Raw genomic sequence first — 26,373 nt, 5'->3', positions numbered from 1 at the left:
TGAAGGATTTTTATGCTATGGTAATACAACAACTACACTTCAACAATGACCCACTGTAGTTTTCTACAGGTATACCTGCTAAAAAAATCCAGTTTAAACTAGCCTAGGATGTTTGGCTGGTTTTAGCTGGTCATCCAGCCTGGTTTTAGAGGGGTTTTGGCCACTTCCGGGCTGGTTTCCAGGAAAGTGACTAGCTAAAACCATCTAAAACCAGCTTGAACATCCTGGTTTAAGTTGGACATAGCTGGTTTTGGCTGGGCTCCCAGCCTGGCTAGGCTGGTCAAGCTGGTTTGGTCATCTCCCTGCTGAAAAATCCAGCTTAAACCAGCATAAACTGGTTGGCTGGATTTAGCTGGTTGACCAGGCTGGTTTTAGAGGGGTTTTGGCCATTTCCAGGCTGAATTCCAGCTATTTCCAGCCTGTTCTTAGCTGGTCAGGCTGGGAGACGACCAGCTAAAACCAGCTTGACCAGCCTAACCAGGTTGGGAGCCCAGCCAAAACCAGCTGTGTCCAGCCTAAAGCAGGCTGGTCAAGCTGGTTTTAGTTGGTTTTAGCTGGTCATTTTCCAGCCTGACCAGCTAAGACCAGGCTGGAAATGGCTGGAAACCAGCCTGGAAATGGCCAAAACCCCTCTAAAACCAGCCTGGTCAACCAGCTAAAACCAGCTTAGGCTGGTTTAAGCTGGGTTTTTTAAGCAGGGCTCCCAACCTGTCCAGCTAAAACCAGGCTGGAAATGCAGAAAACCAGCCTGGAAGTGGCCAGAACCTCTCTAAAGGTTTTAGGCTGGTTTAAGCTGGATTTTTCAGCAGGATACAATACACCACAGTTACTGTATTAAAGGTTATTACAGAATCATTCCACTATAGTTAATACTACCCTGAAGCACTCATTAACAAAGAGTTGTAATACACTTTACTAGTACTTAGCATTATTAGGCTACTGTTTTTTCACATGGTGTTTACATTTTACGTCTGCATTTGTTCACGTCGTCAGTCGGGCCGCCATATTGGAATGTAGACAGAACGTAAAGCCGCCGAATCAAACGAAACTCGCATATTGTGCTGATTATATCTGCTAAATTGATCAATTGTCATGTTTTTGGATGTAGTAGGCTAGTAATCGCTTGCTATATTATTTCTAGGTCTTTCTATTTGATGTGACGTTATTCTTCTTACAACAGCTGTACAGTTTGTATCCTAAGTTGTAAAGTAACTTTATACTACTAACGTTCGTCAATTCATAAGCGGTAAGATGTAGAAAATAATGTAACGTACTAAAATTTACCGTGGTGAAACCCAAAAGTAACGTTATATGGTGTTTTTTCATGTGTGTAGATGTCCGTGATTGTGCTTCATCATCGCAAAGTTTCACTTCCGTTCGAAGGAAATGTCTTTTCCTCTCCGTCCTCTTTGCATTCCTGCAGACGGGCCGTTTAAGGACCACGAACACAAGGAGCCGCTTGTTTCTGCACACCAGAGACGCTTCAGATTTTCCACTCCTCTTCCCAGACTCAAGCGCAGCAGATGTTCGCTCCCAAGAGCTGTAAGTGAACCACTAACCTAGTTTCCCTCCGCTGGTCAGGGATAAACCTGGATCTCTTCAGCTCACTAGTGAAGTGGAAAACGCACATGAAGAAATACTAGCGTATTTTATAGTACTGTACTGTGATTTTGAGCCATACTATAGTGGTGTATTATAGTTTTTACAACTTTTATTGAATGCTACAGCATGTGAGCTGATAAAATATTAATAAATATTGTAGTATACTTTAGTATTTTACTACAGGTAAACTGTGGTGTATAGTATATTGTAGAAAAGTCATTATATTGCTGTGGTTGTTGTGTTACCATAGTATCTTTAGAATAATCACAATAGATTAATTGAAGTATCATACTGTAGTAATAACTATAGTCAACTAATAACTATAGTCTAAAGTATACAGGTATACTGTGGTGTATTGTAGTACAGAAAATGTTAAGTGATTGGTTGTTGTGGTACGATAGCAACAATAAAATCACCACAACTGATTAATAGAAATACAAATATTTTCATGTTTTGGCCTGTAGTATAGTAATGTGTTGTTTTATTAGTTCTAGTGCTTTCTATATGGCGCATACAAAGTATTTAGGCTACCATGATACAGTAGAGCTACCACAGTTTACTTTTGTAGTCTAATTTTTAAAGTATACTACTACAGTTTATCAATATCAATGTAGCCGTAAAATGTAGTATATAATTTATAATATACTGTGGTGAATCCTAAAGTATACTATCGTGTCTTTTCTTATGTGTATGTCCATACTTGTTCTTTTATAGTGTTTTGAATGATACTATACTGTATCATACTGTAATATTAACTATAGTCAACTAATAAATGCTGTAGTATACTTGAAGTATACAGGTTCTGAAGGTAAACTGATGTGTATTGTAGTACAGAAAATGTTAAGTTATTGGTTGTTGTGGTACGATAGCAACTATAAAATCACCACAACTGATTAATTGAAATACAAATATTGTCATGTCTTGGCCTGTAGTATAGTAATCTGTTGTTTTATTAGTTCTAGTGCTTTCTATATGGCGTATACACAGTATTTAGGCTACCATGATACAGCTTCCACAGTTTACTTTTGTAGTCTAACTTGTAAAGAATACTACTACAGTTTATAAATTCATAATATAACTGTAAAATGTAGTATAATATAATATACTGTGGTGAATCCTAAAGTATACTATTGTGTCTATTCTTATGTGTATGTCCATACTTGTGCTTTTATAGTGTTTTGAATGATAATATACTGTATCATACTGTAGTATTAACTATAGTCAACTAATAAATGCTGTAGTATACTTGAAGTATACAGGTTCTGAAGGTAAACTGAGGTGTATTGTATTAAAATGTATTGTATGAAAATGTTAAGTGATTGGTTGTGGTAAGATAGCAACTATAAAATCCCCACAACTGATAAATTGAAATACAAATATTGTCATGTTTTGGCCTGTAGTATAGTAATCTGTAGTTTTATTAGTTCTAGTGCTTTCTATATGGCGTATACACAGTATTTAGGCTATATGATGCAGTATAGCAACCACAGTTTACTTTTGTAGCCTAACTTGTAAAGTATACTACTACAGTTTATCAATATCATTATAATGGAAAAATTCTAGTATGTAATATATAATATACTGTGGTGAATCCTAAAGTATACTATCGTGTCTTTTCGTATTTGTATGTCCATATTTATGCTTCTATAGTGTCTTGAATGATACTATACTGTATCATACTGTAGTATTAACTATAGTCAACTAATAAATGCTGTAGTATACTTGTAGTATACAGGTTTTGAAGTAAACAGGTAAACTGTATAGCTTTACTTAATATTACTAATATTTATAAATATAAATATAAATATATTATTAATATTTATAAATATACATTATTAAATAAAAATTTTGAATATATTTAATTTAAAAACAACAAAAAAGTTTTATAATTTTAAAATAATTTTGGGCAAAAAACACTTTAAATATTTAGATTTCTATAATTAACATTAAATATTTATACAAGAATCTGTTTATAAAAATCTAAATTTAAATTTATATTAAAAATAATAATAATTATATATATATATATATATATATATATATATATATATATATATATATATATATATATATATATATAATACCCCCTAATAAGCACTGTACTCTTTTAAAAATAATAATAATAATAATAATAATAATAATAATAATAATATATATATATATATATATATATATATATATATATATATATATATATATATATATATATATATATATATATATATATTTATATAATACCCCCTAATAAGCACTGTGCTCTTTTAAAAATAATAATATATATATATTACACTGTGCTCTTTTTGACAGGTCTTATTAAGTCAAGTGTCTCCAGACGTGTTGTTTAGCGATGGAGTTGCTGATTTAGACATGGTCTTGACAGTGTGTGTGTGTGTGTGTGTGTGTGTGTGTGTGTGTGACAGGTGTTTCATGACAAGATTAACCTGAAGAAAAGAACTAGCCTGTGTCAACTGTGCACCCTGTGAAGGGTTTAACCTGTAGTGTACACTTCAACACTTATTAAAGAGTCTCATGAGAAGATCTATGAGCATATGTCAAAGGTAGATGAGCAAAGAATGTCCTCACATGAAAAAATACACTGATTTTTGTCTTGTTTTTAGTTTAAATAGCCACAAATTTTTACATCAAGAAGCATTTACTGGACTAGTAAAAATATTGTTTTGCTTTCAGATATATTAACTTAAAATAAATTTAATGTAGTATTGTTTTCACTATGATTATTTATTATTTATATATGCTTGGACTGTGGGGGAAACCGGAGCACCCGGAGGCCACCGTGTCGCCTCATTCTTAATTCTATTTATGTATTTTTTAAAATTAAATTTATACATTCAAATTTGTTCATATTTTGCCCAATTTGGGTTAAAATATGGCATTTTTAGAATGTGTATTGAGAAAAAAACTTATTTGGAAGTTTTAATTATCTGCAGTTTTTCCTTCTAATAGTGAAATAATCCTTCAAAACACACATCACGCATCACGAAAACACTTCTGTCCTCTTTTACATAATGTCAAGGGTCTAAATATAGGAATGGAGGCCACTTTCATAACTGTAACTGTAGGCCAGAAGCGGCAGGGCATGTTTCTAATTTCATTTTCACTCTGCATGTCAGAAATTGTCCGTCGGTGACTGAAGGGTCAGTCCTGACACCTGACTATAGCTGAGTCAGAGTAGCACAGGCCCTGTCCCTTTACACAGACCTGCTGCAATGCCATTGGTGGAGGAGTGACACAGCACCTCCTGATTGGCTGGAAACTGCATAAAGTCTCAGTAAGGATTTTGATATGATGTCTAATCTATCTATCTATCTATCTATCTATCTATCTATCTATCTATCTATCTATCTATCTATCTATCTATCTATCTATCTATCTATCTATCTATCTATCTATCTATCTATCTATCTATCTATCTATCTATCTATCTATCTATCTATCTATCATCCTTTCATACATCCATTCTTCTACTCATCCTTCCATCCATTCATCCATCTGACTACCACCCATCCATCCATTATCCATTCATCGTTCCTCCTTCAATCAGTCCGTCTGTCTGTCTATCTTTCATTACTCCAGTAATCCATTCATCCATCTATTCATAAATTCTCCTCCATCCATCCATCCATCCATCCATCCATCATTCCTCTTTTAATCCATCCATCCATCCATCCACCATTCCCACTTTAATCCGCCCATCCATCATTCCTCTTTCAATCTATCCATTCATCCATCCATCATCCCTCTTTCAATATACCCTTCAATCCATCCATCATCCATCCTTAAATCCATCCATCTTTTATTCCTTCTTTAATCTGTCCACCCATCCATCCTACTTCCTTCAATCAGTCTATACATTTTTGTATCCATTAGGGATGTAACGGTATTGTAAATACCGTCATACCGCAATATTAAATTTTTTCGATATTACCGAAGTCGCATGACTCGGTAAAACTATAGGTCTTCTGAGAAAATTTGCTCAGGCGAATGAAGCGAACGGGAGGTAGCTGAAACTTCATTTCCCATCAGCCCCGGCGTGGCCATAATCCTTTGCGGTCTGTTGTCGCTACAGATCCAGTAATGCGGAAATGGAGTGTGCTGCTAGTAGCGGAGATGAAAAAAAGATGGAAATGATCGAACCTAAAGCGGGTGTTGTCGCCGCGCGCGTGCTGAATAGCGGTGCTGTCGCGCGCGTTCTGATCAGCTGTGTTGTGGCGCGCGTATTGTAAAGCGCCGAGGGGGGGTTGAGCGCGCATACTCAAGAGAGGTGTTATCGCGCGCCTACTGAAGGGCTGGACTGGACGGAGGTTGTGTCGCGTCGCGGGGGCACTTTTGATCGTTTTGGAAGGGCATTTTCTATCCAAGACTAAAAAGGGCATGTGCACAGCACAGGTTGAGCCCTATGTGTGCACGTGCCTGCAAGTTGGGGAATACGACTAATAGCAGTCATGGGGACTGCAGAAACACAGCACACTGTTCAGATTGATGCAGACATTGACTTGTACCGCAAAGAGATCTCTATCTCACTCATGGTTTGTCCTCTCAAGTGGGGGAAAGACAATGCACAACGTTACCCCACTGCTGTCAACCTGGGCCAAGTCATATCTCTCTTGTCCCAGAATCCTCAGTCCCAAATGAGAGGGGTTTTTTCTGTTGCAGGGGACATTGTAAATGCCCAGAGATACCAGCTTTTACCAGATTATAGTTATATGATAATTTTCCTTTAAACCCATCTCTATCTAAGTGAGTGATTAAATGGTGAATGTGATGAGTTTTTAACAATACTAAATTGAAACTTTATTTTTTTTACATGGTTTAATAATTTTTTTTTATTAAAATTGATGTTCCTGTTTTAAAGCTTACAGATAGATGGCTAATTTGTATGTCATTGACACTTTTGGCGCTTTTTTGGAGTATTTTCAAAAGTTTTTTTTTTCCTGTAAATGATTCAATAAATACCGTACCGTGACATTCATACCGAGGTATTACCGTACCGTGAAATTCTGATACCGTTACATCCCTAGTATCCATCCATCCATCCATCTATCCATCCATATATCTATCCATCATTACTCCTTCAATCCTTCCATCCATCATCCATCCATCAGTCATTCCTCTTTCAATCCATCCATCCATCCATCCATTATTCCTCATTCAATCCATCCATCCATCCATCCATCCATCATTCCTCCTTCAGTCCATCCATCCATCCATAATCTCTCCTTCAATACACCCTTAAATCCACCCATCAATCTATTATTCCTTCTTTAATCTGTCCATCCACCCATCATACTTCCTTCAATCAGTCCATCCATCCATCCATCCATTATTCCTCTTTCAATCCATTCATCCATCCATCATTCCTCCTTCAATCCTTTTATCCATCCATCCATCCATCCATCCATCCATCTGTCATCCCTCCTTCAATCCATCCAACCATCATTACACCCATCAATTCGTCCGTCCATCCATTCATCCATCCATCCATCAATCATTCCTTCTTAAATCCGTCCATCCATCCATCATTCCTCTTTTAGTCTGTCCATCCATCCATCATTCCTCCTTCAATCAGTCTATACATTCATCCATCCATCACTCCATCCATCCACTCATTCTTTTTTTCAACCTTCATCCTTTTTTTTTCCATCCATCCGTCCATCCATCCATCCATCTTTTCTTTCACCCACCTTTCTATCTGTCATCCTTTTTCAATCCACCCATTCACCAATAAATCTATCCATCATTCATTCATCCATTCCTTTATTCGTCATTTCTTCCATCCATCCATCTATCCATCCATCCATCAATAATCTTTCCATACATCCATTCTTTAATTCATTCTTCCTTCCTTTCTTCCATTCATCCATCCTTCCACCTATCTGTTCTTCCATCTATCCGTCCACCCATCATTCATCCATTTTTCATTTCATCCACCTTTCCATCTGTCATCCTTCCTTCAATCTGCCCATTCATCAATAAATCCATCCATCTATCCACATCCCAAAATAACTCAATACATATCTGATACACCAACACACATTATTAAAATATATATTCATTCATTTGCTTTTCGGTTTAGTCCCTATATCAATCTGGGGTCGCCACAGTGGAATGAACCACCAACTATACCACAGTGGATGCCCTTCCAGTCGCAACCCAACACTGGGAAACACCCTCTTTCTGACACATACACTACGGACAATACAGCTCACTCACTTCACCTATAGCGCATGTCTTTGGACAGTGGGGGGAAACTGGAGCACAGCAATTTCAACTGACCCAGCTGGGGCTCGAACCAGTGACTTTCTTGCTGTGAGGTGATCGTGCTACCCACTGCGCCACTGTGACGCCCATTAAAAATATTTATTTGTACATTTTGACATTTTAAATTCAGCATCTTTATTTGTGAATTAAACAAACCTCTCCAGCAACCACAGTGTTATCGATCTGCTTTGCTTTCTCATCTCAATCCCAATGATGAAGCATTATTCAACAGCATAATCACATGCAACACTAATTCTTTGTTTCTGGACTACGCTGACCTCAAACACACCATGCAAATGAGTCATGTTTGTGTGTAACACACGCAGTAACAGTGTGTGGACGTCTCATTCTCGCGGTTGTTGATATAAAAGCGGCCACTGTGCCACTGATAAACAAGAACTGGTTTGGACCGGCCTGCAGCAACCCAATAGCTCTGCGTGTGCGCTTACTTCTCCACATGCATACTTGGGAGTGTTGAAATATTTGATCAGAGCACACTGAGCCGGGGCGGTTCAGACGCAGATCTCTCCACTTACAGCACGGCCAGTTCAAGCCGGCTGCCATTGACTTTTACTGGAGCTTATTTTAACCTGATCCTTCCATTCAGACGCTGGATATAACTCCAGACGGACTGAACGCTGTATCCTCTGCTCCTTTGGATTTGACACAAAGAGTAGAGCTCGTACAAACAGTCCACAACAACGTCCAAAATCTATCTATCTATCTATCTATCTATCTATCTATCTATCTATCTATCTATCTATCTATCTATCTATCTATCTATCTATCTATCTGTCTGTCTGTCTGTCTGTCTGTCTGTCTGTCTGTCTGTCTGTCTGTCTGTCTGTCTGTCTGTCTGTCTGTCTGTCTGTCTATCTATCTATCTATCTATCTATCATCATTCTGTTGTTCTATCTATCTATCTATCTATCTATCTATCTATCTATCTATCTATCTATCTATCTATCTATCTATCTATCTATCTATCTATCTGTCTGTCTGTCTGTCTGTCTGTCTGTCTGTCTGTCTGTCTGTCTGTCTGTCTGTCTGTCTGTCTGTCTATCTATCTATCTATCTATCTATCTATCTATCATCATTCTGTTGTTCTATCTATCTATCTATCTATCTATCTATCTATCTATCTATCTATCTATCTATCTATCTATCTATCTATCTATCTATCTATCTATCTATCTATCTATCTGTCTGTCTGTCTGTCTGTCTGTCTGTCTGTCTGTCTGTCTGTCCTCCCTCAATCAGTCTTTATCCATCCATCCATCATTTCTCCTTCAATAAGTCTGTCCATCCATCCCTTCATCCCTCAATTTTTCCTTTCTTCCATCTTCCCATGTCATCTCTCATTTAATCCACCCATTGATCAGTAAATCCCTTCATCCATTTGTCCATCCATCCATCCATCCATCCATCCATCCATCCATCCATCCATCCATCCATCCATTCTACCTTCTTTCACCTTTCCATCTATCCATCATCATTAATCCTTCCATATATCCATCCTTTGTTTATTCAAAGCATCCATTCTTCCACCACTCCATCCCTCCAATTTTTCTTTCACTCACCTTTCCATCCTTCCATCAATCCATCCATTTATTAATACATCCATCTATCCATCTTTCATGTCTATCCATCATTAATCCTTCCATACGTCTATGCTTTTATTCATCCCTCCTTTATTCCATTCATCCATTTCTCCACCCATCGATTTACCAATCCATCCATCCATCCATAAATTTATCCATGCATCCATCTATCCTTCCTTCCCTCCAACAATTTTTGCCTTTAGCCACTTGCCCATTTCTTATCCTTCCATCAATACATCCATTCATCAATACTTCCACCCGTCTTTTTTCTATTCATCCATTCACCCATCAATCAATCCATCCATCCATCCATCCATCCATCCATCCATCCTTCCTTTATTGCGTCCATTCATCCATCCTTTCACACATCTATCCATCCATCCATCCATCCATCCATCCATCCATCCATCCATCCTTCCTTTATTGCGTCCATTCATCCATCCTTTCACACATCTATCCATCCATCCATCCATCCATCCATCCATCCACCCATCTTTCAATATACTTTTATTTATCCTTCCTTCGTTCCATTCTTACTTTCATCCATCCATCCATCCATCCATCCATCTTTTATCTTTCCATTCTTCCATCAGAAATAATCCCTCAACCCATCCACACTTTACTCATCATTCCTTCCCTCCGTCTATTTATACATCCATCATTAAAGCTTTAAAAAATCTATCATTTTATTCATCCTTCTTTTATTCCATTCATCCATCCTTCCTAAATCCATGTTTATCCATTCATCCTTCCTTTCAGTTTTTGCTTTCAACCACCTGTCAGTCTGCCATCCATCCATCCATCCATCCATCCATCCATCCATCTAGTCATCTATCCATCCATCCATCTTTTATCATTCAATACATCCATATTTTTGTTCATTCTTTCTTTCACTCATCCATCTACTGCCCATCTGTCCATCCATCCATCCATCCATCCATCCATCCATCCATCCATCCATCCATCCATCCATCTATCCATCCATCCATCCATCCATCCATCCATCCATCATTAATCCTTCTATATATCTATATTTTTATTGACCTTCCTCCCCTCTATCCATCCAACATTAATTATTCAATACATCCATACTTTTATTTACCCTTCCCTAATTTCTTCCACTTATTTATCTTTTACCCATCTGTCCATCCATCCTTCCTTTAATACATCCATACTTTTATTCATCCTCCAATCCATCCATCCATCCATCCATCCATCTATCCATCCATCCATCCATCCATCCATCCATCCATCCATCCATCTATCCATAATTAATCTTTCTATAAATCTATACTTTTATTCTTTCTTCCTTCCTTTCTTGCGTCCATCCATTCATCCATCCCTATATATATATATATATATATATATATATATATATATATATATATATATATATATATATATATATATATATATATATAATTTATCCAGATTAGACAATGTATTTGCTCAGCATTTGATTTATGACCTAAATATCACCCATTACAGTGTCAATGCATCCTTCTGAAGACCTGAGCTTTCCAGAATTTATAAAAAAAATGAAAACTAGAGATGAAACCCAGTATATAATTACAGCAAATCCCCACTGACACGTACATGATGATTGCCATGCAGTGGTGTTGTTTCTTCAGCATCTGTATTTGCGGAGTCAGAGATCAGATGTCCACCGCATGGCTCGGCATTACCATCAGACTAAACATACAGCGCTCATACAGTAATCCAGACATCTGTCATATCCCAGAGAGCTGCGGCTTCAGATCCATTTCAGAGTTTGCAAACTGCCATCAATCACAGCAGAGAGCCGACGACAGCCTGTGGTTTGGCTGCAGAGCAGATCAACTCTTCCAATCCTGCTTTCAAATGCCTTTTAGCACGTGTCCTATATGTGAACGAGGAGCTCGGGTCATGTCCTTCATGCTTAAGATAAATTAAACTTAAATAGTTAGCACATCAGTTGGAATGCCCTTCAAGCCGCAACTCAGTACTGGGAAACACCCATACACGCTCTTTCACACACACATTCATACACTACGGCCAGTTTAGGTCATCAATTTTCCTGTATTGCATGTGTTCGGACTGTGGGGGAACACCCGGAGAAAACCCACGCCAACACGGGGAGAACATGCAAACTCCTGGATGTGTTTTGAGCAATGAAAATTCATCACAGCAAATCATCAGTAATCAAACCCAGCATCGTTGTCAGATCAGACAACCACCACCCTTTTAATTTTAGATGCGTGTAGGTGAAGAGGAAGTCAACTGTGTAGGGTGTAAGGGAACGGAAAGCTTCTTTAACCACATCTCTGTGAGAACAGAGCCCACGGAGGTGTGACGGACGCTTGAATACAGGCTGGATTTACAGTTGCACCAGTTTGTGAGATGTTTCACTTTGGTATGACCCGTCTCAGGACACGGCAAACACGGGATCTGCCAGACAGGACGGTCACTGAGTTTGCAATTGTTGAGGCTGATGTGACCTGTAAAGATGTCGGTAACACTTTACAATATCAGTACATGAATAATGATGTACTTATATCCAAACTAAACATGACTTTATTAAGATCTGATGGCAATTTAAACTATGTGCTAATCAAGAACCAACTTTAACTACAACATGAGTTCATGTGTGAATAATGGCTACCTTAATTACTTGTTAGTTCATGTTTGCTAACTAATGGCTTAATTAATATTTCAAGCTAAAAGTATTTCGCTGTATGAGAAAGATTGATTTAGCACACTGCTAAGATGTTTTGCTTAACTCCATATGTTTCTAGCACAATTTAGCAACGCTACCATGTTTTGCTTAACTCTGCTATGTTTCTAGCACAATTTAGCAAATTATTAACATGTTTTGCTTAACTCTACTATATTTATAGCAAGATTTAGCACAGTGCTAACATGTTTTCCTTCACTCTACTATGTTTCTAGCATGATTTAGCACATGCTAACTGGTTTTGCTCAACTCTGCTATGTTTCTAGCATAATTTAGCACTGTGCTAGCATGTTTTGCTTAAGTCCACTCTGTTTCTAGTACGATTTAGCAGTGCTAACATGTTTTGCTTAACTCCGCTATAATTCTTGCACAATTTAGCAAATTATTAACATGTTTTGCCTAACTCCACTATATTTATAGCATGATTTGTTACAGTCCTAACATGTTTTGCTTAACTCTACTATGTTTCTAGCACGATTTAGCACATGCTAACTTGTTATGTGTAACTCAACTATATTTCTAGCATGATTAACACAGTGCTAACGTGTTTTGCTTAAGTCCACATTTTTTGCTTAACTTCACTATGTTTATTGCACAATTTAGCACATTGCTAAGATATTTTACTAACCTCCACTATATTTGTAGCATGATTTAGCACTGTGCTAACATGTTTTGCTTAACTCTACTATGTGTTTGTTTAGCTTGATTTAGGACACTGCTTACATGCTTTGATTAATGTTCATCACTATGTTTGTAGCTTGGTTTTAACACATTGCTAACACATTTTGCTTAGCTCCATTATGTTTCTAGCATGGCTTAGCACAATGCTAATAGTGCTAGCATGCTTTGCCTCTATGTTTATAGCATGATTTAGAACAGTGTTAACAAGTTTTGCTTCACTTCACTGTTTCTAGCAAAAATTAGCACATTGTTACGATGTTTTGCTTAACTCCACTATATTTAAAGCATGATTTAGCACAGTGCTAACATGTTTTGCTTAACTCTACTTTGTTTCTAGCATGACTTAGAACACTGCTTATTTGTTTTGCTTAACTTCACCATGTTTCTAGCATAATTTACCACAGTGGTGACATGTTTTGCTAATTTATAGCATGTTTTAGCATGGTTTAGCATGATTTATAAAACTGCTAACATGTTTTGCTCATTTCTAGCATGTTTTAGCATGAATTTGCACACAATTTAGAGCACTGCTAACATATTTGGCTTATTATCTAACACGTCTAGCATGATGTACAGTAGCACACTACTTACATGTTTTGCAAATTTCTAGTACATTTCTAGCATTATTTTGCTCATTTCTAGATTTAGCACACTGTTAACATGTTTGTTTCTCATTTCTAGCATGTTGTAGCATGATTTAAAACGCTGCTGATATGTTTTTCTTATTTTTAGCATGTTTTAGCATGAATTAGCATACAGCTAACACGTGTTTCTAGTTTTTGGCATGTTTTAGTCTGATTTAACACAATGTTGACATGTTGTGCTCTTTTCTAGCATGTTTTACCATGATTTATAACACTGTTAACATGTTTTTCTCATTTCTAGCATGTTTTAATCAGATTTAGCACACCGGTAACACACTTTGCTAATTTCAAGCATGTTTTAGCATGCTTTAGCACAATGCTAACATGTTTTGCTCACTTTTAGCACGTTTTAGCAAAATTTAACACACCGCTAACAAGTTGTGCTCATTTTTTAGTATGTTTTAGCATGATTTAGCACACTGCTAACATGTTTTTCTCATTTCTAGCATGTTTTAACCAGATTTAGCACACTGGTAACATGCTTTGCTATTTTCTGTCATGTTTTAGCATGATTTTGTACACTGTTAAAATTTCTTGCTCATGTCTAGCATGTTTTAACATGATTTAACACACTGCTAACAATTTTTTAGCTTTTTTAGCATGTTTTAGCACACCGCTAACACATGTTTTTAGCAGAATTGTTTAGGACATTGTAGAATGATTTCTCATTTCTGTCATGCTTTAGCATGATTTAGCAGATTGCTAACCTGTTTTGCTCATTTCTTGTACGTTTGTGCATGATTTAACCCTGCTGACATGTTTTAGACATGTATGTGGTCTGATTCTAATATCAGAAAGATATTTAAAAATATACATGTATATTTATCATCCTTTAATGTTATTAACTTAATCAGAATGTAAATAAACCCAATTTTGTTTATTCATATATTTATTGTGATATAAAGATATATAAAGACATATAAAGATTTGAGCAAAATTATATTATTATGTCAAAACTCAACTGAATACAATAAAGCAAATCAAAATGATGAATGATTATGTCACATTCTCAGAACTGAGCCACAGTAAAAATAAATGAGGATGTGATTATAATTGGTCATGAAAAGATCTGCTATAACAGATTACAGAGGATTACAGATCTTTCTGCAGTTCTTGGAAATGTACGTGACTCTTTTGAGCCAGCCTTTTGATTTAGGCCGAAAACAGGTCAAAAATAGTAATGTGTGCTTTCTTTGTTTGGCTGGGTTGTACAAGAGATTTAAAACGAATATATATGAACACACACCTGTTCAAAGTGTTATTTGGGAACATATTTATCAAGATTTTATTCTGTAGGATGCATTATATTGATTAAAAATCATAGCGAATTCATTCATAATATTAAAAATATGATTTATGTACCTATAAATGCTGTGTCAACTCCTTAAAAAACAATATAACATTTATAATAATGACAATTGTTTCTTGATCATTAAATCATCACATTAGAATGTTTCTGAAGGCTCATTTGACACTAAAGACTGGAGTAATTATGCTGAAAATCCAGGAATGAATTACATTTTACAGTATAATTCCGCGGCATGGTGGCTCAGTGGTTAGCACTGTAGCTTCACAGCAAGAAGGTTGCTGGTTCGAGCCTCGGCTCAGTTGGCGTTTCTGTGTGGAGTTTGCATGTTCTCCCTTTGTTCGTGTGAGTTTCCTACAAGTGCTCCGGTTTACCCTACAGCCCAAAGACATGCGGTACAGGTGAATTGGATAGGCCAAATTGTCCGTAGTGTATGAGTGTGTGTGACTGAGTGTGTGTGGATGTTTCCCAGAGATGGGTTGCTGCTGGAAGGGCATCTGCTGCGTAAAGACGTGCTGGATAAGTTGGCGGTTCATTCCGCTGTGGCGTCCCCGGATTAATAAAGGGACTAAGCCGACAAGAAAATGAATGAATGAATGAAGTATATTTTCGCGGCATGGTGGCTCAGTGGTTAGCACTGTAGCCTCACAGCAAGAAGGTCACTGGTTTGAGTCCTGGCTGGACCTCTTGGCATTTCTGTGTGGAATTTACATGTTGGAATAGTTGGCGGTTCATTCCGCTGTGGCGACCCCTGATAAATAAGAGACTAAGCCAATGATTATTATACTCCCATTAAAACAACGGTTTTGAATTGTAATACTATTACACAATTTTTGCTTCATTTTTGATTAAATAAATGAAACATTGAGGAGCATTCGTGCCCAGGTAAGCCATTTTAACATTTCAAGTCATAGTTCTGGTACATCAGAAGTTAAATAAGTGACTTTTATTGACATTTTTAATAGTTATAGTTTAATAGAAGTGATATATTGCCTTTGTTAGTGTTGTACATTACAGTACAAAAACCTGGTAATAAATAAAAGCTGGTACTTTACCTTTTTCTCTTACTTTCTCCTATTATTTCTCTATATTAATTCTCTATATTATTTCAAAATGTTGTTTCAAGGTACTAAAAACTCAGTAAAAGTCACTTTTACAAAAGTAAACAAGACATAAAAACATGTGTGTGTGTGTGTGTGTGTGTGTATACATACAGTTGCAGTCAAAATTATATGCCCTACTGTGTATTTAGTTTTTTCCCAATTTTGACAGTATTTCCTATAATTTTTTTTTTGGCTAGAATAAAAGCAGTTTTTAATAGTTTTAAAGGCATTTTAAGGTCAATATTATTAGCCCCTTTAAGCAATATTTGTTTTGGATTGTCTCCAGAACAAACCACTGTTATACAATGACTCGCCTAATTACCCTAACTTTACCCTAATTACCCTAGTGAAGCCTTTACATGTCACTTTAAGCTGAATACTAGTGTCTTGAAGAAGATCTAGTCTAATATTATTTACTGTCATCATGACAAAGAGAAAATAAATCAGTTATTAGAAATGAGTTATTAAACTATTATGATTAGAAATGTGCTGAGTAAAATCTTCTCTATTAAACTGCACTTGGGAAATATTTTAAAACAATTAAAGTTTCACAGGAGGGTGAATAGTTTAGTCTTTAACTGTATCTAAAAAGCGTGCTGGTTTTAGCTGGATTTTCCCGAGTGAGTTCCAGTATCTCAACACAGATAGTGAGAAAAAACAACATCTCTCCCGATGCATGCGCTCATATCTTCAAGCAGGAAATGACTCGGGTCGGCAGCACATGTCTGAAGAACAAACTCTGTGTCTTAGATATGATTCAGCTCCTCTCAAAAAACAGCTTCGTTCACACGGCGGTGTTGCATGCAAACAGAGACGCCAGTGACGCACTTCACCGAGACAATGATCTGCACACTGCCAAAGAGGAATCAGTGTGAAAATACTGCTGTTGGCCACATAGGAAAGAGCAGACGAACCAAAGACTCAAGTGCGGTGTTGACTTTTAAGGACATGTTTAAGGCATAAAGAGTCCTTACTTTAGATTAGGTCCCATAACTGCAGGAAGCTGTGTTAATAAAGCATGTATTATACCACTACCATAAGCCTGAACAGTAAAATATATCAATGTTAATTTGAATAATTTATTAATCATTTACTTATTCTGAATTATCCTAAAAACCATCCACTACTCATAAATGCTTTGTAAATAATGCACTACGTACTTTACTAATGAAAAATGTGTCATTAACAATGTAAACCTTTCCCAACGTAGTGTGATTTGATTGAGGATGTAGAGTTTCTTAGGCCTTAATTTGACTCCATCAGGCTTGTGATGCTGCTGAACTGTTGCTGGTGTGGATAATCTTCTTTGATAATCTCTGATTTCATGCACCTCTGTGTGCGTCACGAGCACAGATGTAAATCTTGACCCTGCTGTTGTCTATTAGCTGCACATTTGACCCGCACACTGATGCAGAAATCTCCTGGAGATGTTGATGCTTTCTGCAAAACGGCTCTGCATGATTGAGGTGCAGCGGGTGTTAAAGGGACAGTTCACCCAAAAACTCTGCCATCATTTACTCGCCATTTATGTTTTCAAAAACATTTTTGAGCTTCTTTCTTCTGTTGAAAACAAGATAAGATATTTCTTTAAATTCATAAAGGTTTGGATTAACCTGAGGGTGAATTAATAATGAGTACATTTTCATTTTTGGTTGAACTGTCCCTTTAAAGGGAACATTTAAAGGGTCAGTTCACCCAAAAATGAATATTTAAATTATCTCAAGTTAGATAAACTCTGTTTAACAGAAACCTGGCTTAAAATAGACAATTTCATAACTGTTACCGAGTCTAAACCAGAAGGATATTATTATAAACATGAGCCTCATCTTAAAGGTAAAGGTGGAGGTGTTAGTAAAATATAAGTAAAATTAAATGTGTTTAATAGAAACCTTGTTAATACCAGAAAATTACATAACCTTAAATGAGTTTGCACCTGAAGGATATTATTAGAAACATGAGCCTCATCTTAAAGGTAAATTTGGAGGTGTTTCTACAATATATAGTTCAAGTTAGATGAACTGTTTAACAGAAACCTGTCTAAAACCAGATAATTACATAACTTTAAAGAAGTCTATTCCTGAGGCCAACCCAGGCTCATTGTGGAAGTTGTAGCCTCGCAAACTTTTCTGGAGGCCATGAATCCGCGAGAGGCCGCTGTACCGCGCTTTTTCACATCTGGAACGCGTCTCGGGAGCGCGCGCTGTTCTCGCGCGAAAAGCCGCCGGAGGCCACTGTCGAGTGACCGTCTGTCCGACTGACTGAATGACTGAACAATCGACAGGGCGGCCGGCCAATCGGACGACCCAGCCACCCTCCTCCTCCTCCTTCCCTAAACCCAAGTGACTATTTACAAAAGTCGTCCAGAAAAGCAAAAGCCCTTGTCCGATTTTGACCACGTTTTCGGATTTCGCCGCATTCTCGCCCTGTCACGATCTGTCGCGGTCTCCAGAAACATCCACAGGGGCTACGTTTTCAGAATGAGCTTGGGTTGCCAGTGATCAGTGGTCTGGCTTTAAATTTTAAATACGATTGCATCCCGTAAAAATAAAATGTACATCAGATGCCTATTTCTCTTTTTGGATATGTTTAAGGCTTCGAACTGAGATGAAAATGAAAATCCCCTTGATCTTCTGACATGTATGACCTCATAGTGTTATAAAAACATCCTGTAAGTGTACAACTCGAAACGTAAACATACTGAATTATATTGTAAACTTACTGTATATTGAAGGCAGTACCAAAGGTTCTGGAATGCTCTACTATATGATAATCTAATAGGGTGGATAAGCTCCGCCTCCACATAAAATCGACGTCCACTTCTACTGCACTGCACGTTTAGGTCTGTAAATATGCTGAACTGTCAGCCAATTAGAGCAGTGGGCGTTTACTTCTAAGTCTACAATCAGGCACACCCATTTAAACAGAGCATTCTGATGAGGCTCAAAAATAGACTATGGCTGCGTCGGAAACCGCATACTTCCATACTATATAGTATGTAAAATCAGTATGCGAGTCGAGTAGTATGTCCAAATTCATAAGCTGCGTCCCAAATGGCACACTATACACTATGCACTCATGCACTATATACTTATGCACTTACACACTCAACAGGATAGTATATGTATGTAGTGTTGTCCCAAATGGCACACTAATGGTTTTTTACTAAGCGGAAATTCAAACCGTTTCCCTGATGACGTTTGACGGTTGCCAAATAAGTGAAATAAACGACCGAATTATCAAATAATACCTGCCATGAGTATAACCGCATTCACCATCGGGAGGCGCTATAATCACTCTCGTAGGAGAATTTTGCTTTCACCATAAAATAAATAAAGTTATTCAACACGTGCGTCCGATAGCTCCGCCCCTTCCGCTACGTAAGCAAACCTGCGGTGGTTGAGTGCGTGAAGTGTCCATCATTACACACTTCGTTTTAGCGGCTGAATGAGTGCATCATCCGGGTTATTAAAGTACACTTATTATTATTAGAGTTTTCCGTCTGAACGCACTACTTACACTATTCATACTACAAAATGGCGTAGAATAGTGCATAAGTATGCGATTTGGGACGCAGCTATAGAATTCGAAAATCAGTATGCGAGAAGTACCGGGATGACTTACTACTTCCGGTGAGATTCTGAACTGCGCATCCCATGCACGCTGCGCTATCCCATGATCCCCCGCGAGCGAATTCGTAAATGGGAGTAAAGCGACGCAATTGACACAGGTAGGTCACGTGACCATGACAAAATGTCGGATGTAGTACGTCCGAATTCCATTAAATTTTCACATTCATACTGTATAGAACGTACTTAGAGTAGTACGTTTAAATTCAAATGCAGTACTCCTGAGTAGTAGGCGGTTTCGGACACAGCCAATTACTTCTATAGTATGTTTTGTTTTTGTTTTTATTGTACAGATCTTGCAATATCTAACATTATAAGACGACTTCTGAGTAGGCAAGGCAAATGTTTTTGTTTTGTACTGCATGTGTACTTGCAAGTGTTCTGTTAGTGTACTGTTAACTTAGAGTGCATCAACAGAACACTTGCAGTAAAACACTGGAAAACTAATACACTAAATGGACACCTGCAAGCACCCTAGCTTGTTGCTTTCTAGTGTTATTCTGCAAGAGTACTTGAGAGTGTTCTAAACAAATGTGCATTGAGTTTAATTAAAGAGCTGCTAAATTATTAGAGCTCAAATCAATGTTTTGTGTGTGATTTGAGTCTCATTTTGTGTCAGGAAGCCATGTAGTAAGCTGCATAATGTACATCCAGCCGGTCAATATTACAGAATAAAGTCCTTCAGTCTTCTACAACAGCAATATCATGCTATATCAGTCCCCTTGATGTAGATTATCCCCTACACATTCAATCAGAGATATTCTGTGGGCACAAATGACTGTGAGGAGTTCAGAGTGTTGATAGTTATCCGGTGAGAGTGCCTGATAAGATCTGGCTGGAGCCGGTTTGTTGAACCTGTTCTACTGTGTGTGTGTGTGTGTGTGTGTGTTCATACAGGTGTGTGTGTGAAGCTGCAGTCGTCCCGCGTGGCTGACAGCACGTAACACCTGCGGTACAGCATGTTCCCTCATTCAGCAGCTGCTTTCAGTTTCTCTGTGTGTGTTTACGTCTGTAGTGCTGAGATCTGCAGTGCGGGACTCCTGCTTTATATTACTGGGGTCATGAACTACTCCTCAGCTGATTATATTGTTCTGTTATTATGTCTAAATGAGCACTATTAATGAATTTCTACTTGCACTAACAACACTTGCAAGGGTGCTTGCAAATGTTCTGTTAGTATCAACTCATTGTGGATACGTACTCAGAGCTATATTGCTGGAGACATCGAATCCATCTCCTCACAAATTTTGTGTTTGCAAGTCCACCAGAGGGCGCTGTGTATGCTTTCTGATGATCAGAAATTCCTCTCGCTTGTCCTTTTTTTTGAGTAAATCCACCAGAGGGTGCAATAAACACCTAGGTCGACCAGGCCAGCTTGCTGTCGACTGACCCATCCACCATCTTCCCTAAACCCAACCGATAGTGTTTTCAACAACCCAGGCTCATTCTGGAAATGTAGCCCCGCGGATGTTTCTGGAGACCGTGAAATACGTCCCGAGAGGCCGCTGTGTGCGCTTTTTTTTTTGCATCTCGAATGTCTCTAACGAGCTGTGCTCGCGTAAAAAGCCGCCAAAGGCCGCTGTCGAGGGACCATCTGTCTGACTGACCGACTGACTAAATGAATGACCGAACAATTGACTGGGCAGCCGGCCAATCGGCCGACCCGGCCACCCTCTTCCTCCTTCTTCCCTAAACCCAAGCAACGTTTTACGTTGTGCAGAAAAAGAAAAGCCCTCTTCCGTTTTTGACCGTGTTTTTGGATTTCACCGCATTCTCGCACCGTTACGAACTCGTTCGCTTTATTTTTTGGATTCTGTTTTTTGTCTCACCTGATTTCTGAAACCGCTCTTTCCCAGACTCAAACCCGGTCGTCGAACGCGACCGGCTCCTCCTCCTCCGGGCCTCCGCTCCGCCGACGTAACACGACGAGTTAACCGGACAAACTGGTTGCGCCGGGAAAGCCCTCCACACTAAGGTGGTGAGCTGTCAGCTGGCGAGCGTGAAGAGGAGCGCCGTCACACCGCCCCGTAGTGTCGCTTAAAAAAACTAAATGCGGCCATAAGTACCTACAGCCACGTAAACCGCGGTTTCCAGAAATGTCCGTGAGGCTACGTTTCCAGAATGAGCTTAGGTTGGTTTTCAAATGCAACCTAGAAAAAGCGTTGTGATTTCACCATGTCTTCAGCCTGTTGTTATTCATTCATTCATTTTCTTTTCGGCTTGGTCCCTTTATTAATCCGGGGTCGCCACAGCGGAATGAACCGCCAACTTATCCAGCACGTTTTTACGCAGCGGATGCCCTTCCAGCCACAACCCATCTCTGGGAAACATCCACACACACTCATTCACACTCATACACTACTGACAATTTAAACTACCCAATTCACCTGTACCTCATGTCTTTGGACTGTGGGGGAAACCGGAGGAAACCCACGCGAACACAAGGAGAACATGCAAACTTCAGCCTGTTTTAAATTAATTAATTTATTCATTGATTTTTAGCTTTTGTTTTACCTGCTTTCTGGAACCGTTTTTCACCAGAGTCTAATTCCATTATCGCAGTCAACTTCGACTTGCGTCCCGAATCTGCCGACGTACGGGGCGAGCTACTGGGCAAAATGGTAACAGCGGAAAAACTGTCCACACGAAAGTAAGCGTTCAGCTGGTTCACTAAAATGGATTCGTTTCAAAGAAGAAATGTTGCCAGATGTACCTTTGGCTACATAATTCGCGCTCTCCAGAAAGGTAGACAAGGGTACGTATCCACATGACCCTGTGTTGGTTAGTATACTAGTTTTCTAGTGTTATACTGCAAGTGTTCTGTAAGTGTTCTTTTAGTTTACTCTTTCATTTGAAGTTAAGTCAACTAATCGCTTTAAAAGCAACAGGTTTACTCACTTATTTTAAGTAAAGTCAACTAATCGCTTTAAAAGCAACAGGTTTACTCACTTATTTTAAGTAAAGTCAACTAATCGCTTTTAAAGCAACAGGTGTATTCACTTATTTTAAGTAAAGTCAACTAATCGCTTGAAAATCAACAGGTTTACTCGCTTATTTTAAGTAAAGTCAACTAATCGCTTTAAAAGCAACAGGTGTATTCATTTATTTTAAGTAAAGTCAACTAATCGCTTTAAAAGCAACAGGTGTACTCACTTATTTTAAGTAAAGTCAACTAATCGCTTTAAAATCAACAGGTTTACTTGCTTATTTTAAGTAAGGTCAACTAATCGCTTTAAAATCAACAGGTTTACTTGCTTATTTTAAGTAAGGTCAACTAATCGCTTTAAAATCAACAGGTTTACTTGCTTATTTTAAGTAAGGTCAACTAATCGCTTTTAAAGCAACAGGTTTACTCGCTTATTTTAGGTATAGTCAACTAATCGCTTTAAAAGCAACAGGTTTACTTACTTATTTTAAATAAAGTCAACTAGTCGCTTTAAAAGCAACAGGTGTATTCATTTATTTTAAGTAAAGTCAACTAATCGCTTTTAAAGCAACAGGTTTACTCGCTTATTTTAGGTAAAGTCAACTAATCGCTTTAAAAGCAACAGGTTTACTTACTTATTTTAAATAAAGTCAACTAATCGCTTTAAAAGCAACAGGTGTATTCATTTATTTTAAGTAAAGTCAACTAATCGCTTTTAAAGCAACAGGTTTACTCACTTATTTTAAGTAAAGTCAACTAATCGCTTTTAAAGCAACAGGTTTATTCACTTATTTTAGGTAAAGTCAACTAATCGCTTTAAAAGCAACAGGTTTACTCACTTATTTAAGTAAAGTCAACTAATCACTTTTAATGCAGCAGGTTTACTCACTTATTTTAAGTAAAGTCAACTAATCGCTTTTAAAGCAACAGGTTTATTCACTTATTTTAGGTAAAGTCAACTAATCGCTTTAAAAGCAACAGGTTTACTTACTTATTTTAAATAAAGTCAACTAATCGCTTTAAAAGCAACAGGTGTATTCATTTATTTTAAGTAAAGTCAACTAATCGCTTTTAAAGCAACAGGTTTACTCACTTATTTTAAGTAAAGTCAACTAATCGCTTTTAAAGCAACAGGTTTATTCACTTATTTTAGGTAAAGTCAACTAATCGCTTTAAAAGCAACAGGTTTACTCACTTATTTAAGTAAAGTCAACTAATCACTTTTAATGCAGCAGGTTTACTCACTTATTTTAGGTAAAGTCAACTAATCGCTTTAAAATCAACAGGTTTACTCACTTATTTTAAGTAAAGTCAACTAATCGCTTTAAAAGCAACAGGTTTACTCACTTATTTTAAGTAAAGTCAACTAATCGCTTTAAAAGCAACAGGTTTATTCACTTATTTTAAGTAAAGTCAACTAATTGCTTTAAAAGCAACAGGTTTACTCACTTATTTTAAGTAAAGTCAACTAATCGCTTTAAAATCAACAGGTTTACTCACTTATTTTAAGTAAAGTCAACTAATCGCTTTAAAAGCAACAGGTTTACTCACTTATTTTAAGTAAAGTCAACTAATCGCTTTAAAAGCAAATGTTTACTTATTTTGAGTAAAGTCAACTAATCGCTTTAAAAGCAACAGGTTTACTTATTTTGAGTAAAGTCAACTAATCGCTTTAAAAGCAACAGGTTTACTCACTTATTTTAAGTAAAGTCAACTAATCGCTTTAAAAGCAACAGGTTTACTCACTTATTTTAAGTCAACTAATCGCTTTAAAAGCAACAGGTTTACTCACTTATTTTAAGTCAACTAATCGCTTTAAAAGCAACAGGTTTACTCACTTATTTTAAGTAAAGTCAACTAATCGCTTTAAAAGCAACAGGTTTATTCACTTATTTTAAGTAAAGTCAACTAATTGCTTTAAAAAGCAACAGGTTTACTCACTTATTTTAAGTAAAGTCAACTAATCACTTTAAAATCAACAGGTTTACTCACTTATTTTAAGTAAAGTCAACTAATCGCTTTAAAAGCAACAGGTTTACTCACTTATTTTAAGTAAAGTCAACTAATCGCTTTAAAAGCAACAGGTTTACTTATTTTAAGTAAAGTCAACTAATCGCTTTAAAAGCAACAGGTTTACTCACTTATTTTAAGTCAACTAATCGCTTTAAAAGCAACAAGTTAACTCGCTTATTTAAGTAAAGTCAACTAATTGCTATTAAAGGAACAGGTTTACTCGCTTATTTTAAGTCAACTAATCGCTTTAAAAGCAACAGGTTTACTCACTTATTTTAAGTCAACTAATCGCTTTAAAAGCAACAGGTTAACTCGCTTATTTAAGTAAAGTCAACTAAGCGCTAATAAAGGAACAGGTTTACTCACTTATTTTACGTAGAGTCAACTAATCACTTTGAAACTTTATGTGAAGTATCATTGTGTATGAATTGTGCCATATATAAACTACTGGTTAACTTCTTAGTGCACGTGCAGTATCAGTACATGGATTTGTGCTTATCAGCATTCTGCTTTGCATGTAAACAAACTCATTGTGCATTAATGCAGTCAGTTGCTCTTGAATATATAGTTTGACTCTACATCACTTTGTCCAGATCTAACTGCTGTGTTTTTCTTGGCAGAGATTGTCTGATGATCTCCAGGTCTGAATCTGTGGACACAAAACATCTGCTTCTCCTTCTTTCTCAGCGAGAGAAAACAAGCGAGACGCTGTGCGAGCGCATGTGTGTCTTTAACCTCCTGCCACAAGAACAACATCCCCACATGACGGTCAGCGGCACGGCCCTGCGGGGCTCTGCATGAATACAGCTTCTGAATGAGCTTTTATTTGTCCTCACACTGCATTGCTTCTTACAAAAAGACCTTAAGACAGAAAACCACCCACAGTTCTGCATCACCTGCACATGTTGTGCTCTTCATCCAATCAGAATACAGCAACACAGAGGGGGCGTAACTAGAACATCACACCACCACTGAGATGAAAGAACAGGTATTTGGGGGAGGAGCTTAAGCAGCACTCAGAACTATAAGATCTGCTGTACTTTGTTGTTGTGTACCTGTACAAGTCAGTAGAATTACTATAGTAATTTAAATAAAGTAAATACTAATAAAGTGAAGTTAATAAAATACTAATGAATACTATAGTGTTTTTGAACCATACAATAGTATTAGGTGCTTTATAATGTATAGCATTTCCAACTCTTTTTTTAATGAATGATCCAGCATTAATTATACTGAATTGATAAACTGTGATAAATACTGTAATACACTTTAGTTTTTACTACAGTAAATTGTGGTGTACTGTAGTATAATATAGTTGTATAAAACTGCAGTATTGGGTCATTTGTTTATATTGGTGTAGTTTTTGTGTTACTGTAGCAACTATAGAATCAGCACAACAGATACATTCAGGACTTCACTATAGTATGGTTAAGAGTCACTTACTATATATACTTTATATAAGAAACAGTATTTACTATACATTTACTAATAGTGTTGTTTCATATAGGTATATATGAACCCTATATATATATAGGGTTAATAGACACTAATTGGTTGTAATTCCAGAACGAAACAGCAGGAAAACTTAAAAATTATGCTTGAATCATTTTATTTTAATAATTTTATACTCATAAATGTCAAACATAGATGAAATATTATAAAAATATTGAAATAACAGTTATAAGCGTTATATAATAGCAATTTAATGCATTTTAAGATCCACTTTGGATAAAAACTAATTTATTTTGATTGTTTATTTAAATTAATAACTGTGTTTTATTATAATTATATCTGTCTTGTCTGTCTATTTCTTCGTTTATCTGTCTGTCTGTCCATCCATCTATCTATCTGTCCGTCTATCTATCTATATGTTCGTCCG

At 37.1% G+C, this 26,373-nt stretch overlaps 1 long non-coding RNA gene across 2 annotated transcripts; it reads left to right on the top strand.

Annotated features, from left to right (window-relative positions):
- Positions 1–879: 879 nt before the first annotated feature.
- Positions 880–25,621, top strand: LOC147835182 (uncharacterized). Of its 2 annotated transcripts, XR_015501571.1 has the most exons (4): positions 974–1,246; positions 1,335–1,542; positions 20,453–20,507; positions 25,115–25,621. It is a non-coding gene; the product is annotated as an uncharacterized LOC147835182 (long non-coding RNA). The 2 variants fall into 2 exon arrangements; XR_015501570.1 differs by lacking the exon at positions 20,453–20,507 and having other exon boundaries at positions 880–1,246.
- Positions 25,622–26,373: the final 752 nt, after the last annotated feature.

The sequence above is a fragment of the Danio rerio genome, chromosome 10 (assembly GCF_052040795.2).
Source record: "Danio rerio strain M-AB ecotype USA chromosome 10, GRCz13ab, whole genome shotgun sequence".
Classification (NCBI taxonomy): Eukaryota; Metazoa; Chordata; class Actinopteri; order Cypriniformes; family Danionidae; genus Danio; species Danio rerio.
This window is presented reverse-complemented; position numbering and strand designations above follow the sequence as displayed.